Genomic DNA, 14,306 nt, shown 5'->3' on the forward strand with positions numbered 1-14,306 from the left:
TGTTGTTGTTGATGCTCTCAGTCGGAAAGTCAATCTTGAAAGGAAAAGGCCAAGAGCGTTGAGAATTGAAGTTGTCTCGACAATTTTGGAAAGTATAAAGAAAGCTCAAAGCGAAGCTTCTGAGAAGAATGACCGAAAGGAGGAACGTTTGGGCAAAACGTTGGTGTTCAGTATAAACAGTCATGGACTGAAGGTGTTCCAAGATCGGATTTGGATACCTAAGACAGGAGGAGTCAGAGATCTTCTGATGGAAGATGCTCACAAAACCATGTACTCGATTCATCCCGGTAGCACAAAAATGTATAGGGACCTGAAACCCTATTAATGGTGGTCGACGATGAAGCTCGACATTGCGAAGTATGTGGCCGAGTGTGTGACTTGTGCAAGAGTCAAGGCACAACATCAGAAACCGTACAGGAGTTTAGAACCTTTACCTGTACCTATGGGTAATTGGGAAGACATTGCTATGGATTTTGTCACTAAACTGCCCAGAAAAAAAAGTGGTCACGACATGATTTGGGTGGTCGTTGATCGATTCACTAAGAGTGCGCATTTCATAGTAGCCAATGAGAAATGATCTATGGAAAAGCTTGTGCATTCTTACGTGAAGGAAATTGTGAGGCTTTATGGTATTCCGTTAACTATTGTATCGGATCGTGATAGCCGTTTCACCTCACATTTTTGGAAAAGTCTACAAGAGTAATTAGGTACCAAGTTGTCTTTAAGTACAGCTTACCATCCGCAGACTGATGGTCAGAGTGAACGGATGATACAAACACTTGAGGATATGCTGAGAGCATGTACCCTGGAATTCCTAGGTAACTGGGATGAACATTTACCATTGGTAGAATTTTCCTATAATAATAGTTTCCACTCGAGCAAAAAGATGGCACCTTATCAAGCTTTGTACGGACAGAAGTGTTGTACGCCGTCTTGTTGGCTTGAGGCTGGGGAAAAGCAGTTTATGGGACTGGAGATAGTCCATCAAACTGCTGAAAAGTTGAAAATAATTAGGGAAAGAATGTTAGCATCTCAGGATCGTCAAAAGAGCTATGCTGACAAAAAGCGAAGACCGATGACTTTTGAAGTTGGAGATTCGGTTTTGCTTAAAGTCTCGCTGTGGAAGGGACTAATCAGATTTGGAAAAAGGGGAAAATTAAGTCCAAGGTTTATTGGACCGTTTAAAGTTCTTCAAAGAATTGGGAACCAAGCTTACAAGCTCGAACTACCAGAAGAACTGAATGGAATTCATAACACTTTTCATGTGTGTTATTTGAGGAAGTTCACGGTAGAAGTTCCCAACATGATTCCACTTTCGGAGTTAAGAATCGATGAGAACAAAAGGTTGATTGAAGAACCAGAAGCAATCGTTGACCGAAAGACTAAAAAATTGCGACGTAAGATGGTTGAGTTAGTGCTTGTCCGATGGAAACACACGAATGGGCCGAATCTCACCTGGGAAACGGAGAGTGATATGATGAGTCGCTACCCGCATTTGTTTGTTGATGTGTGGTTCCGGGGACGAAATCATTCTAAGGTGGAGAGAATTGCAACGCCCGTGTTTCTGGGCTTGCCATTTTTAGCAATGTAATAGTCTAGGTTAACCTTTGTAACCCAATTTTGAAATAATAAAAATGTATTATTTGAGTATTATGTGTTTCGTGCTTAATTGCTTAATTATGTGATATGATTAATTTAGAATAAAATGAGCGTCAAAATTTATGTGTAAAATAAACTTAATATCTTTGGATAATGTTGTAGTAGTTGAAACAAGGTTTCCGAATAGATATAGAACGCCCAAATCTGACTTCGTATGAGAACGTTATGATTTTCTGAAGTTTCAACTTGGCAGTATGCAGCCCGAATACTCGATTTGAGATCGAGCGGTTTTTAGCCGAAACAATATAAACGAGAATCGAAGATCTCGTTGTTAGTAGCGAAGCGATGAAAATTTAGGCGAGAACGGACGTCAGACGAAGAAGTTATGAATTTATAACGAAGTTTTTCTGTCCCGGCCTCCTAAAAATAATTAATAGGAATAAAGTCAAAATTAGCCGACGAAGTCTAAACGAAAGTTGTAGAGCGTAGTCTCACCTACGCGTGGATATAAAGAACGTCGAAAACGGAGTTCATATGAAGGAGATATGAATTTTCAAAGTTTATTAAATATTTAATATTTAAATTTTAATTCAAATTTTCGATATTATCCGAAGAGGAGTCAGCAGACTCATCCGAAGTACGCCCAGCGTACTGGTCTACGCCCAGCGTACCACTCGAGTGCTCCGAAGTCGTAAGCGATGACGTAGAGGGCCGGATGACGCAAGGGATGATGGAAACCAAGGCATTACGCCCCTCGTAACCCCAAAGTTACGCCCAACGTAACCCCGAGGATCAGCCTATAAAAGGGATGCGAAGACAGCCGATTTTCTTTTACAAACCCTTCCATTTTCTCTCTAGTTTTCCTCGTTTTACGTGCCATTTATACCCCGAAGCCCCGGTAATATTTCCGAGCCCCGAAGCAAGATCCGAAGCCCCGAGGATCCCGAAGAGCGTTATTCCCGAGCCGAAGCCCTGCCCGCGAGGAGCCCGATTTTTGTGAAGATCTTCCAGATCTACGGAGTAACACTACTTCTGCAAGTCATAGTGCTGCCCAATCATCTTCTGATCAAGTGAGTGTGTATTCATTTTCATTCCAACGCAATATTGTGAAGTATGTTACATAAAATACGTGTTACGTGTATACTTTGTTGATTATATGTGTGAATCTATATTCAATTTCTTCTATCTCATAGATCTGATTTTTCTCTATGAAATATGTGTTATGTGTGTGTGCCTCATCTGTTATGTGGGATATGTATTGATTAAAGCATGTTATACAGGTTTTTAAACTATGTATAAAAATGTATATTTTTATCTACTAATATGTTGGGTAGAACATGGGTAGATAGTTGTTATGTAATAAACAGATGAGAGGCCTCGGTGTTGTTGGTGTTATTCTAGTCATTCAGCAAAGTATGGATGACGACCACGGACTATTCTAGACTGTCTTGTGGAACACTAGCAGGCTCATAACCTATAGGTGTTGTGAACGACGTGTTCACCGGTGTACTCTATCCCCCTCATGGTTGCCTTTAGGATATTTATTGCTAAGGAAGCCCCTTTGCAGTAATGTCCGTCCCGATGAAAATCCTAGATTAGGTCCCTTATAATAGGTGTTGTTTTTGGGACATATAGTGAGGATAACGGGAATGGGTAATCGGGTGTTGTTTTTGAAAACCCTATATACTCACCAGGGCCCAAGCCTGATCCACTCAGTTTATTTGTATTACAGGAAGTGGCGTAAGAGCTTAAGATGGACGAATCATCAAGTTTTTTTGTTTACAAGTTTGTATATGTATATATTGTTGAATGACTTGTAATGTTATCGTTTATGCTTTATGATATGTATCGGAACATGACATCCCGACTTTTGATTATGAAATGAAATCATATTTCTTTGTGAAATGTTTTGATAAATATCTATTTTATCATGTTTTGTTTTTGGGAACAAATTCCGCATCTCTTTTAAAATTAAAAGGATTTACTCTGATAATGTTTAAAAAGCATAAATGAAATCGGTCTTTTCTGACCGAGATTTTGCGGATGTCACACTCTCAGCAGTCCTTAGGAACCCTTGGAGTTTTCTTAGGGTGACCTCTTCATTGTTCATGTGGTAGGTCATCCTAAATTGGTTGTAGCATGATGGCAAGGAGTGAAGAACAATGTCGATAGCCAAATCCTCCCAAAGTTGGCATTCAATTTGCGAAGACGATCAACATACCTGTAACATCCTCCTCTAGCACGTATCACAATATTGTCCGCTTTGTATCACAATATTGTCCGCTTTGGGCCACTCGGCACGAGGACTTCCCGGGGGGTCACCCATCCTGGTACTACTCCCGCCCGAGCACGCTTAACTGCAGAGTTCTTATGGGATCTGCTACCCTCACGGCTTTAAAACGCATTGTGATAGGGAAGGTATCCACACCCCTTATAAGGAATGCTTAATTGTAACATCCCGAAATATCAAGAGTAGAGTTGAAGGGATAAAAGAGTAAATTGGGAAAGAGTGACTCGGCGAGTCCATGTGTGGACTCGGCGAGTAGAGTTGCGACTTGGTCGCGTGTTAAGTGGCTGACTCGGCGAGTCAGTGTATTGGACTCGGCGAGTAGGCGCTGAGTGGAGAAAACCCTAATTCTCGGGGTTGAGCCTTATATAAAGATCATTATGTTTTCCTCCCAGCCTCTTTATCACCCCTTGAGCCCCAGAAAACCCTAAATCGCGGAGAAGCACCATTGTTGAGTGGATTGGAGCTTGGAGAAGTAATTGTTGAAGGAATTTTGGGATATTGAAGGCTTGGAGCAAGGGGCTTTGCTTGGATTCGAATTACATTGCAGTTGGGGCATCTCTTAGAGGTAATATCTCGTTATTGGACTATTGTTATGTGGTTTCTTCATTTTGGGGTTGTGGGAATTTGTCTAGGGATGTAATGGGAAGTCTAGAGGCTAGATCTGAGGTTGCTACCTCATATCTGGAAGGGAGAAGAATCAGAGAGCATGAAAGTCCCTGTGTTGGAGTGTTTAGGGAAGCTTACATGTCCCAAACCCTAGCCCAATGTGCAAACGGCTTAGATCTCTTTGGATTCACGTAAAGTTTGCCACTTTACATGATGGATGAGTGGTAGGAGACTAGATCTATGCTTTGGAGTAGTTGCATGGCCTGGAATGCTTCTGAATGTATTCAGACCCGTGGTACTCGGCGAGTCACATGGGTGGACTCGACGAGTTGGATGAAGATGGCCTGGAACTCGGTGAGTTGTATGAACAACTCGGCGAGTAGGTTAAAGATAGCCGTAGACTCGGCGAGTCTGTTCTTGGACTCAACGAGTCTTGTCGAAGAGTCCCAAATATTTTCTGGTTGAGTTGAGAATCGGCGAGTCAAGGGATGACTCGGTGAGTTGTGTGCGAGTGGACTCAGAGTTGTGGGACTCGGCGAGTCTCGGGGTGACTCGGCGAGTTGAGTCGCGGATTGGGGAAGTTCTGAGCACGGGGACTCGACGAGTCGACGGGTTGACTCGGCGAGCAGGGTCAACCAGGAGGGTTGACTTTGACGGAGGACTTTGACTTGGACCAAGAGTTGACCGTTGACTTTTAGGGCTTGGTCAGCGATGTGGCCTTTGGGCCAAAAGAGGGGTAAAATAGTCTTTTACCCTTAAGAGGGTGCCATGATAGGGTTGATTCTAGTCTCGAGAGTTATATTCATGAGAGTATTTGCCTTACGTGTTAGGCGGTGGCGGGTTCGAGATTCAAGTGTGGGGATATCTGCTTTCTGTTTTCCAGGTGAGTCTTCTCACTATACTTTACCTTGAGTAGGTAACCAGAGTTATGTGATCAGAGTATTTGTATGCTATATGTACGTGATGTGTTGTACTGCATTATTTCTATGTGATTTATGTTGTGCATGTTTATAGAGTTGGAACCGGAAGGTTCCCAGAGTTAGAACCTGAGGGTTCACAGAGTTTGGGTGCACGGACCCATAGAGTTATAGCCTCGAGTGGCTAATATGTGTTATGTGTGGTATTTTGGGGAACTCACTAAGCTTCGTGCTTACAGTGTTTTGTGTTATGTTTCAGGTTTCTTTCAGGATCACGGGACGGCACCGGCTTGATTGTACACACCGGAGAAAGAGTCATGTTTTGAGGATCCTGGTTTAATATGCAAGTGAAAATGGAGTTATGTTTTGTAATTCGATTATGAATGATATTTTAAACAAGTGTTTCTAAGAATTAAACGATTATTTTAAATGAAAATTTTGTTTTGAAATTTACGGAGTTACAAGTTGGTATCAGAGCCTTGGTTTGAGGGATTCGGATGCGCCTTCGGGTAAATCTGGACTCAAACTGAGGAAGTAAGAAAAGTTTTAAGGAAATAATTTTCTAAAAATGAATAAGAGTTCAAAGAGAAAGCAAGAAGGAGCAGTGTGTACAATCAACCAGAGCCCGAACGGTGATTTCCCAAAATACCCTTATTTTTGTGTTATGAGATATGTATGATGCACTTTATGAGATATTATTGCATGCTAGAGACAGGCTAGGTATTTCATATGTTAGGACTAGAGTGGCCTGATTTGTGATGCCTTAGCCTAGGACTCGTTGTTATATGTGTTATGCTTTTGAGTATGTGATGAGTGAGAGTGTCCAGTTAGAACCCATGAGGGTAGAGTTACAGAGTTCGGTGGTACTTTCGACGATGAGTCGAGAAGGTGGAGTTATCACAGAGAGGGAGTCCTATGTATTCTTCGATGCTCGAATGCTGCTTGCTTTGTGCTTTGTGGAACTCTCGATGATGGGAGTCAGCTACCAAGTGAATATGACGATATTCAGGAGGTAGATGGTTGGCATCATTAGGAGCTCTTCAGCAGCTGATAGCAAAGAAGGGGGAGGACAACGGAAGAGCCTAGGGAGTAACCCTAGCCAGATGAGTGCGCTTGCAGAGTAGAGAATTTCGCTGGAGAGCGAGCGCGCGCGATGGGATTAGTGAAAGGGCAGGTCGAGCAGCTACTTAGAAGCTCTGGGATGGTCCGTGTGGAAAGTATGGGTAGATGTGGCAGGTAGTATGGGCCCGTACTACTAAAAGCAGAGGACCCATACTTGATACAGGGAGTATTTTGGAGGTTCTAAGGAGCGGATTGAGGAGTGATGTTATGGTTCGGGTACCATACATCAGAGCAGATTGAGGAGTGATGTTATGGTTCGAGTACCATACATCAGAGCAGATTGAGGAGTGATGTTATGGTTCGGGTACCATACATCAGAGCAGATTGAGGAGTGATGTTATGGTTCGGGTACCATACATCAGAGCAGATTGAGGAGTGATGTTATGGTTCGGGTACCATACATCAGAGCAGATTGAGGAGTGATGTTATGGTCCGGGTACCATACATCGGAGCGGATGGAGGAGTGATGTTATGGTTCGAGTACCATACATCGGAGCGGATTGAGGAGTGATGTTATGGTCCGGGTACCATACATCAGAGCGGATTGGGGAGTGATGTTATGGTTAGGGTACCATACACCGTGGCATATTGAGAAGAGATGTCATGGAATGAGTACCATGGTTCGTAGTGAAGGATGTTTGTGGTTCTCCGGTTATTCGGTCATGAGTAAGTTCGAAGAGGCGTCCCTTGAGAGGGAGATCGAGAGTCCCTCAGAGTATTTTTGTAAGGAGTCAGTGAGAAGGGAGAATTTCGATCTGAGTTGAGCAATCAGTCGATAAAGGAGATGTCACCTCCTATGATCTGGGAGGTACTGATTATGTACGTGTGAAAATATGAGAAGCATGATGTTTTGGTTTTAGGTTTAGGGGTAAACCCTGCAGGTCGTCGTTGATGATGATTTCCCACCAGAGTATCAGGTAGCATGTGTGCCGCGAGGCAGTGATTTATCATGAGCAGATAGTCAGTTTGGACTGAGATAGTCGAGGGCCACGCTACACCTATTTGAGTATAGTCGGGTGTATGGTAGTGGTATCAATGGGGAGTTCAGTCGAGTTTAGCGGTGCAGAGAGTTTTCTATCCATGGGGTATTGAATATGGGAGTGGGTCCTTGTTCTTGGGATGATCCCGGTGTTGGAGCGTTGGTTGATGAGTTGAGGTGAGGGGTACGATGATTTTATGGTTCAGTCTATGAGCCAGGGATGTTATTGAGCAGTTGAGTTGTTTGGTACTAGATTGGTACGAGATTTGGAACGACTAGAGGCAGACGTGACGAGAAGTTCTTGAGGAGTTCATCAGAGGTTCAGAGTATATGAGGTCGATTCATTTCCTTAAGGGGATTATCGGGCGTTGTGTAGCACTTTCCGGGGGCAGGTGCGATTTTGCTGGAGAAAATAGTTATGGGTTGGTTGTGTGCTATTTGGTGATGGTTCGAACCCTAAGTGGGGGAGAACCGGGTGCCGTATGTAAGAAAGCAGAGATTTGTCAAGAGCAGTTATAAGTGGAGTATAGAGATATGCAGTAAGAAATCCTGAGACCAAGGGGTCAGAGTGAGTTAATGCAGGAAGTACTTGTTTGAGAAGGATGAATGTCTCCACGACAGGTGTTTATTGGTCAGGAATCTGGTGTTGGTCAGTGTTGGGGTAAGTAGATAGAGAATGATTGGGCAGCCAACTCCCGGGTGGGTATGCGTACCTTTGTTTGGATTTTGTGCGGCGGGAAAAAGGGTTTCGGAGAATTATCAGCGTATTTCGTAACGTTTGCGTTTCTTCGTATTGCAATTGAGAAATTGGATACACCAAAGTTGCAACTTGGGGAAAAAATGGAGATCTAGTTATGGGGTTCAGAGGGAATGTATTATTGCATCTATATGGTGCTTGGGGCAGGAGATCAGTGGTTGTGGCAGGATCTTGTGATGTTCGGTGGGGGTGTTCCGAGGTATCCGGGTATTGATATCTTTATTTCGAAGTTACTCGTGAATCTTGAGTTGAGATGACTTGTGGTATATCAGGTATCTATGGATCTAGTGAGAGCCCTTCGAGTATGGGCATCCAGGGAGATTATTTGAGAGAGTGGATCTTCGCAACGGTGGGCATCTGTTATGTCAATTGCCTCCAGAGTCTGTGATGAATATTCGAGATGAGTATGGGTAGCCGCCTATGATAGTCTGTGGAGCACGAGCTAGTGGGGTCAGGGGGTGTTGTGATACTGCGGGGAGCCGTAGTACTCACTAGTCAGAGGGTGTTGTGATACTGCGGGGAGCCGTAGTACTCACTAGTCAGAGGGTGTTGTGATACTGCGGGGAGCCGTAGTACTCACTAGTCAGAGGGTGTTGCGATACCGCGGGGAGCCGTAGTACTCACTAGATGGCAAGGGAGTGTGATGATGGAATGTTCTCCGATTAGTGTATGATGTGGAAGAGTTTTGGGCTTGAGTAGCCCTAGTATTGAGTTTTTGGAGCCTGGATGTTGGACCGGGGGCGAGACTGGGGTCCCCGTCTCTGTCGGGGAATGTGGTGAGATGCGCAAGGGATATGCGCAGCAGAAACCAGAGATCAGAGTGGAGACGATCCTCGGTTGGATTGTATTTTCTTGCATAAGGAAAAGAGAATTTCGTGACTTGCGTGTCACGGGGCCGGGATAGTGGTCACGGGGAGGAAGTTAGTGGGATATTGGGATCATGATATGGGTGACCTTTGGAGGCTCAGCTGTGGAGTCAAAAGCTGACCTGGTGCTCAGTCTCGAAGAGGGATATGAGATGAGCTAGAGCTTATCATGATGATGTCTGAGGACACCTCAGAGGGAGCGAACGATTCAGACGCTCAAAGACATGCTTCGGGCATGTGTATTAGATTTCGGAGGGAGTTGCGGCGTAATTATCCTTGGTTGAGTTATCTTATATCAACAGCCATCATTAGTGCATTGGTATGCCGCCCTTTGAGCTGTTGTATGGGAGGAGGTGTCAGACCCTCATTTGCTGGGGAAAGTGTTATTTCGCGGAAGTGGAAGTAGTAGTGAGAATGGATGATTTGGAGTATGGTGGTCGAACACTGTGTCTGTGACAATGGTATGGAATGACATCATGATGGGATGTCTGCTGAGGACGCGGAAGGGATTCCGCGGGTGTAGAGCCAAGAGTCTCAGGATGGATGCAGGGATGGAGTCTGGGACTCCCACCTTGATTCTGATCAAGGGTTGTGTGCATAGTGGTGGTTTCTCCCAGGAATGTTAGAGATGTCGTCAGTGTGACGGGTTTTCCTAACCCGAGAGTGCGAAGGTTGGTGCGGCATGGGTGTGTGATTGCAAGAAGAGGACTCATGGGAGTTACTCTGGGATTGAAGAGTGGGTCTTTCCGTCGTCACGGATTGGATAGAATGGGATTCGGATCGGGGATCCGATGGTTCATGGCTTCTAACCCTTATGGGTCGAGTGATTGTTAAGATTTGGGCAGTGATGCTTCATGGGTAATTCTCGGATCGTTGAGTGTGGTTATCAGAGGGTACCTCCGGTGCCCTGTTCGAGACAGTGGTCAGGACACCGTAAGGAAAGGGAAAGTGTGTTCGAGTTTCGATGGGTATGCCTTGTGAGACCTAGTCCGATTAAGGCCAGGTGGCACGTTGTGGGAGTATTTCCGGAGTTGAGTTGTTGTAGGCTTCGAGGACGAAGCCTAATTTAAGTGGGGGAGAATTGTAACATCCAGAAATATCAAGAGTAGAGTTGAAGGGCTAAAAGAGTAAATTGGGAAAGAGTGACTCGGCGAGTCCATGTGTGGACTCGGCGAGTAGAGTTGCGACTTGGTCGCGTGTTAAGTGGCCGACTCGGCGAGTCAGTGTAATGGACTCGGCGAGTAGGCGCTGAGTGGAGAAAACCCTAATTCTCGGGGTTGAGCCTTATATAAAGATCATTATGTTTTCCTCCCAGCCTCTTTATCACCCCTTGAGCCCCAGAAAACCCTAAATCGCGGAGAAGCACCATTGTTGAGTGGATTGGAGCTTGGAGAAGTAATTGTTGAAGGAATTTTGGGAGATTGAAGGCTTGGAGCAAGGGCTTTGCTTGGATTCGAATTACATTGCAGTTGGGGCATCTCTTAGAGGTAATATCTCGTTATTGGACTGTTGTTATGTGTTTTCTTCATTTTGGGGTTGTGGGAATTTGTCTAGGGATGTAATGGGAAGTCTAGAGGCTAGATCTGAGGTTGCTACCTCATATCTGGAAGGGAGAAGAATCAGAGAGCATGAAAGTCCCTGTGTTGGAGTGTTTAGGGAAGCTTACATGTCCCAAACCCTAGCCCAATGTGCAAACAGCTTAGATCTCTTTGGATTCACGTAAAGTTTGCCACTTTACGTGATGGATGAGTGGTAGGAGACTAGATCTATGCTTTGGAGCAGTTGCATGGCCTGGAATGCTTCTGAATGTATTCAGACCCGTGGTACTCGGCGAGTCATATGGGTGGACTCGACGAGTTGGATGAAGATGGCCTGGAACTCGGGGAGTTGTATGAACAACTCGGCGAGTCTGTTCTTGGACTCGACGAGTCTTGTCGAAGAGTCCCAAATATTTTCTGGTTGAGTCGAGAATCGGCGAGTCAAGGGATGACTCGGTGAGTTGTGTGCGAGTGGACTCAGAGTTGTGGGACTCGGCGAGTCTCGGGGTGACTCGGCGAGTTGAGTTGCGGATTGGGGAAGTTCTGAGCACGGGGACTCGACGAGTCGACAGGTTGACTCGGCGAGCAGGGTCAACCAGGAGGGTTGACTTTGACGAAGGACTTTGACTTGGACCAAGAGTTGACCGTTGACTTTTAGGGCTTGGTCAGCGATGTGGCCTTTGGGCCAAGAGAGGGATAAAATAGTCTTTTACCCTTAAGAGGGTGCCATGATAGGGTTGATTCTAGACTCGAGAGTTATATTCATGAGAGTATTTGCCTTACGTGTTAGGCGGTGGCGGGTTCGAGATTCAAGTGTGGGGATATCTGCTTTCTGTTTTCCAGGTGAGTCTTCTCACTATACTTTACCTTGAGTAGGTAACCAGAGTTATGTGATCAGAGTATTTGTATGCTATATGTACGTGATGTGTTGTACTGCATTATTTCTATGTGATTTATGCTGTGCATGTTTATAGAGTTGGAACCGGAAGGTTCCCAGAGTTAGAACCTGAGGGTTCACAGAGTTTGGGTGCACGGACCCATAGAGTTATAGCCTCGAGTGGCTAATATGTGTTATGTGTGGTATTTTGGGGAACTCACTAAGCTTCGTGCTTACAGTGTTTTGTGTTATGTTTCAGGTTTCTTTCAGGATTACAGGACGACACCGGCTTGATTGTACACACCGGAGAAAGAGTCATGTTTTGAGGATCCTGGTTTAATATGCAAGTGAAAATGGAGTTATGTTTTGTAATTCGATTATGAATGAGATTTTAAACAAGTGTTTCTAAGAATTAAACGATTATTTTAAATGAAAATTTTGTTTTGAAATTTACGGTGTTACATTACCTTTGCATCTTTTGCAAGTGCATGGTTAGAGACTCTCCACTTCCTATTTTAGCATTGATCATATTTGTTATGATCTCATAGCGCTCTTGCCTCGCGCTTTGGTGATATCTCTCCATCAAGTCTAGATGCATCTCTTAAGGATACATGTCCTCATAGGACTTTTGGAATTCGGAGTTCATCGTGGCTATCATGATGCAATGGACTTTCGTTTGCATCACGCTCATGGGTCTCAAACACAGCCATTTCTTCGGGAGTAGCAGTTTCTGGATTGATCTTCTCAAGCTTCTCATCGAGAACATACTCTTTGTCCTCGTAATGCGTGATTGTCCGAATGTATCTTATCCGTTCGCTAAAGTTCGATCCATCGAAAGTCACTTTTTGACAAAGGCTCATTAGCGTGAAAGAGCTAGCAGCAGCGTTGTTTGCGTTAGACATCTACAAATAGAAAGGAACAAAGTTGATTAGAGTTAAGTCCCTAATGAACACCCAAAATGAAAAATTAGGGCTAGGACCCAACAACATTATTTACACATATGAAAAGGGATGCCGTAATCCAACATGCAAATAATTTGGAGGTAAGTGAATGACGATTCACTAATTCTTCACCAAGAAAAACATAAGCTTAAGTTTTAAATGTATTGAGAATTCCTAGATTTCTTTGAGATTCATTGAACCTTTTCAATGGCATGTTTAAATCTCGATATGCCCCTCTAGTTTGCGACTGGGATACCGAGGATCATAAAGCGGGTGTGAATAACCATGCAAATCTACATGGTGCCTTCATTGTTACAATCACCTATTCGATGTGCTGGTAAACCACACACGCTGCATCGAACTATGACAAACAATGAATCACCCTTTGCCACCTTTGCTTAGAACCAATTAGTGTGCCGGTTAACCACACATGCTCCACTAACTTCTTAGAAAGGGTGCAAAGTGTAATTTCATGGGATTGCATCAATTCACTTTTCCTAAAGTAACTAAGATTGGGAATTTTATGAAACACGTTTAGTTACTTTATATAGATTCATTATACTTATTAATGAGAAGAGGTTTGTCCTATCCTACCCGTTCGGATAACGACCCTCCACCAGTCAAGCAAGCGGTGGATGTGAGTGTGCACCCATTAAGCGCCATTTTATAGGCAACAACCTTATACCCACCATATAGATTGGCTTCGTGAATGAGACCTACTAACGGTAAGACTAGCATTTTTAAATTATATATATATATATATATATATATATATATATATATATATATATATATATATATATATATATATATATATATATATATATATATATATATATATAAAGCTTGTAATAATATATTAGTATAGTGTTGAATTTTTAAACTTGTAAAATTCTAGGGTTTGAAATTTAAATTATTCAAATTAAACTTCTAATCACAAAACTTAAATTTCAAAAACTTGAGGACAAGTTTTAAACTTTTTCAAAACATAAGGATCAAATAGCAAATAATATAAATCAACTAATTATCTTATCTCAATTTGATCTTATTCAATATTACTTGCAAGACAATTCACCAATTCAATTCAAATAATCAATTATTATCATATAAGGAAATTATTATTCAACTAATTGATAATTATCTTTTGTTTGGTCAAGAATATACTCATATATATGGTTAAATCGGATTTTAATGACCCAAAACAGTTAAGGCAAGTATCCTCAAGTAAAACAGAAAGAAATCCCAAAACTACCTCCTTCTGACGCTCGAACTCGCCGAGTTACCCTATAGACTTGCCGAGTTGGAGCTACTCGCCGAGTTCATCAGGCAGAAACACAAAAATCGAATTTTTCAAGCAACAAGCAATCAACCAATGCATCAATTCAATAGAAATCAATCAAAGCTCTGATACCACTGATGGGTTTGAGTCATAAGAACTTTCCTATGTGCACATGCAAACCCTAATGCTTAGATCTAGGTTTCTCTAATTGAACATGCATTATATCCAAGGCTTACAATTCTAGATCTAGCATAAACAATTGAATCTTATCATATGAAATCGGATCTAGAACAATACCTTGAGTTACTTGCTTGAAACTTCTTCTCCTTGGAGCTTAAAGTCACAATTGTCACTCCTCTAATGGCTTACAAACACCAACTAGCAAGAGGATGATCTTGAGAGAGAGAGAGGAGGGGTGAGAAATCGACTCTAGGGTTTCTTGCCTTGCATGAGTGCCGATTTCCCTAACCCAAGAGATCTATTTATACTATGAGCTACTAGGGTTTCACCCTTAACCCTAATTGAATAACTTAGG

The sequence above is a fragment of the Lactuca saligna genome, chromosome 8 (genome assembly GCF_052625555.1).
Source record: "Lactuca saligna cultivar CGN05327 chromosome 8, ASM5262555v1, whole genome shotgun sequence".
Classification (NCBI taxonomy): Eukaryota; Viridiplantae; Streptophyta; class Magnoliopsida; order Asterales; family Asteraceae; genus Lactuca; species Lactuca saligna.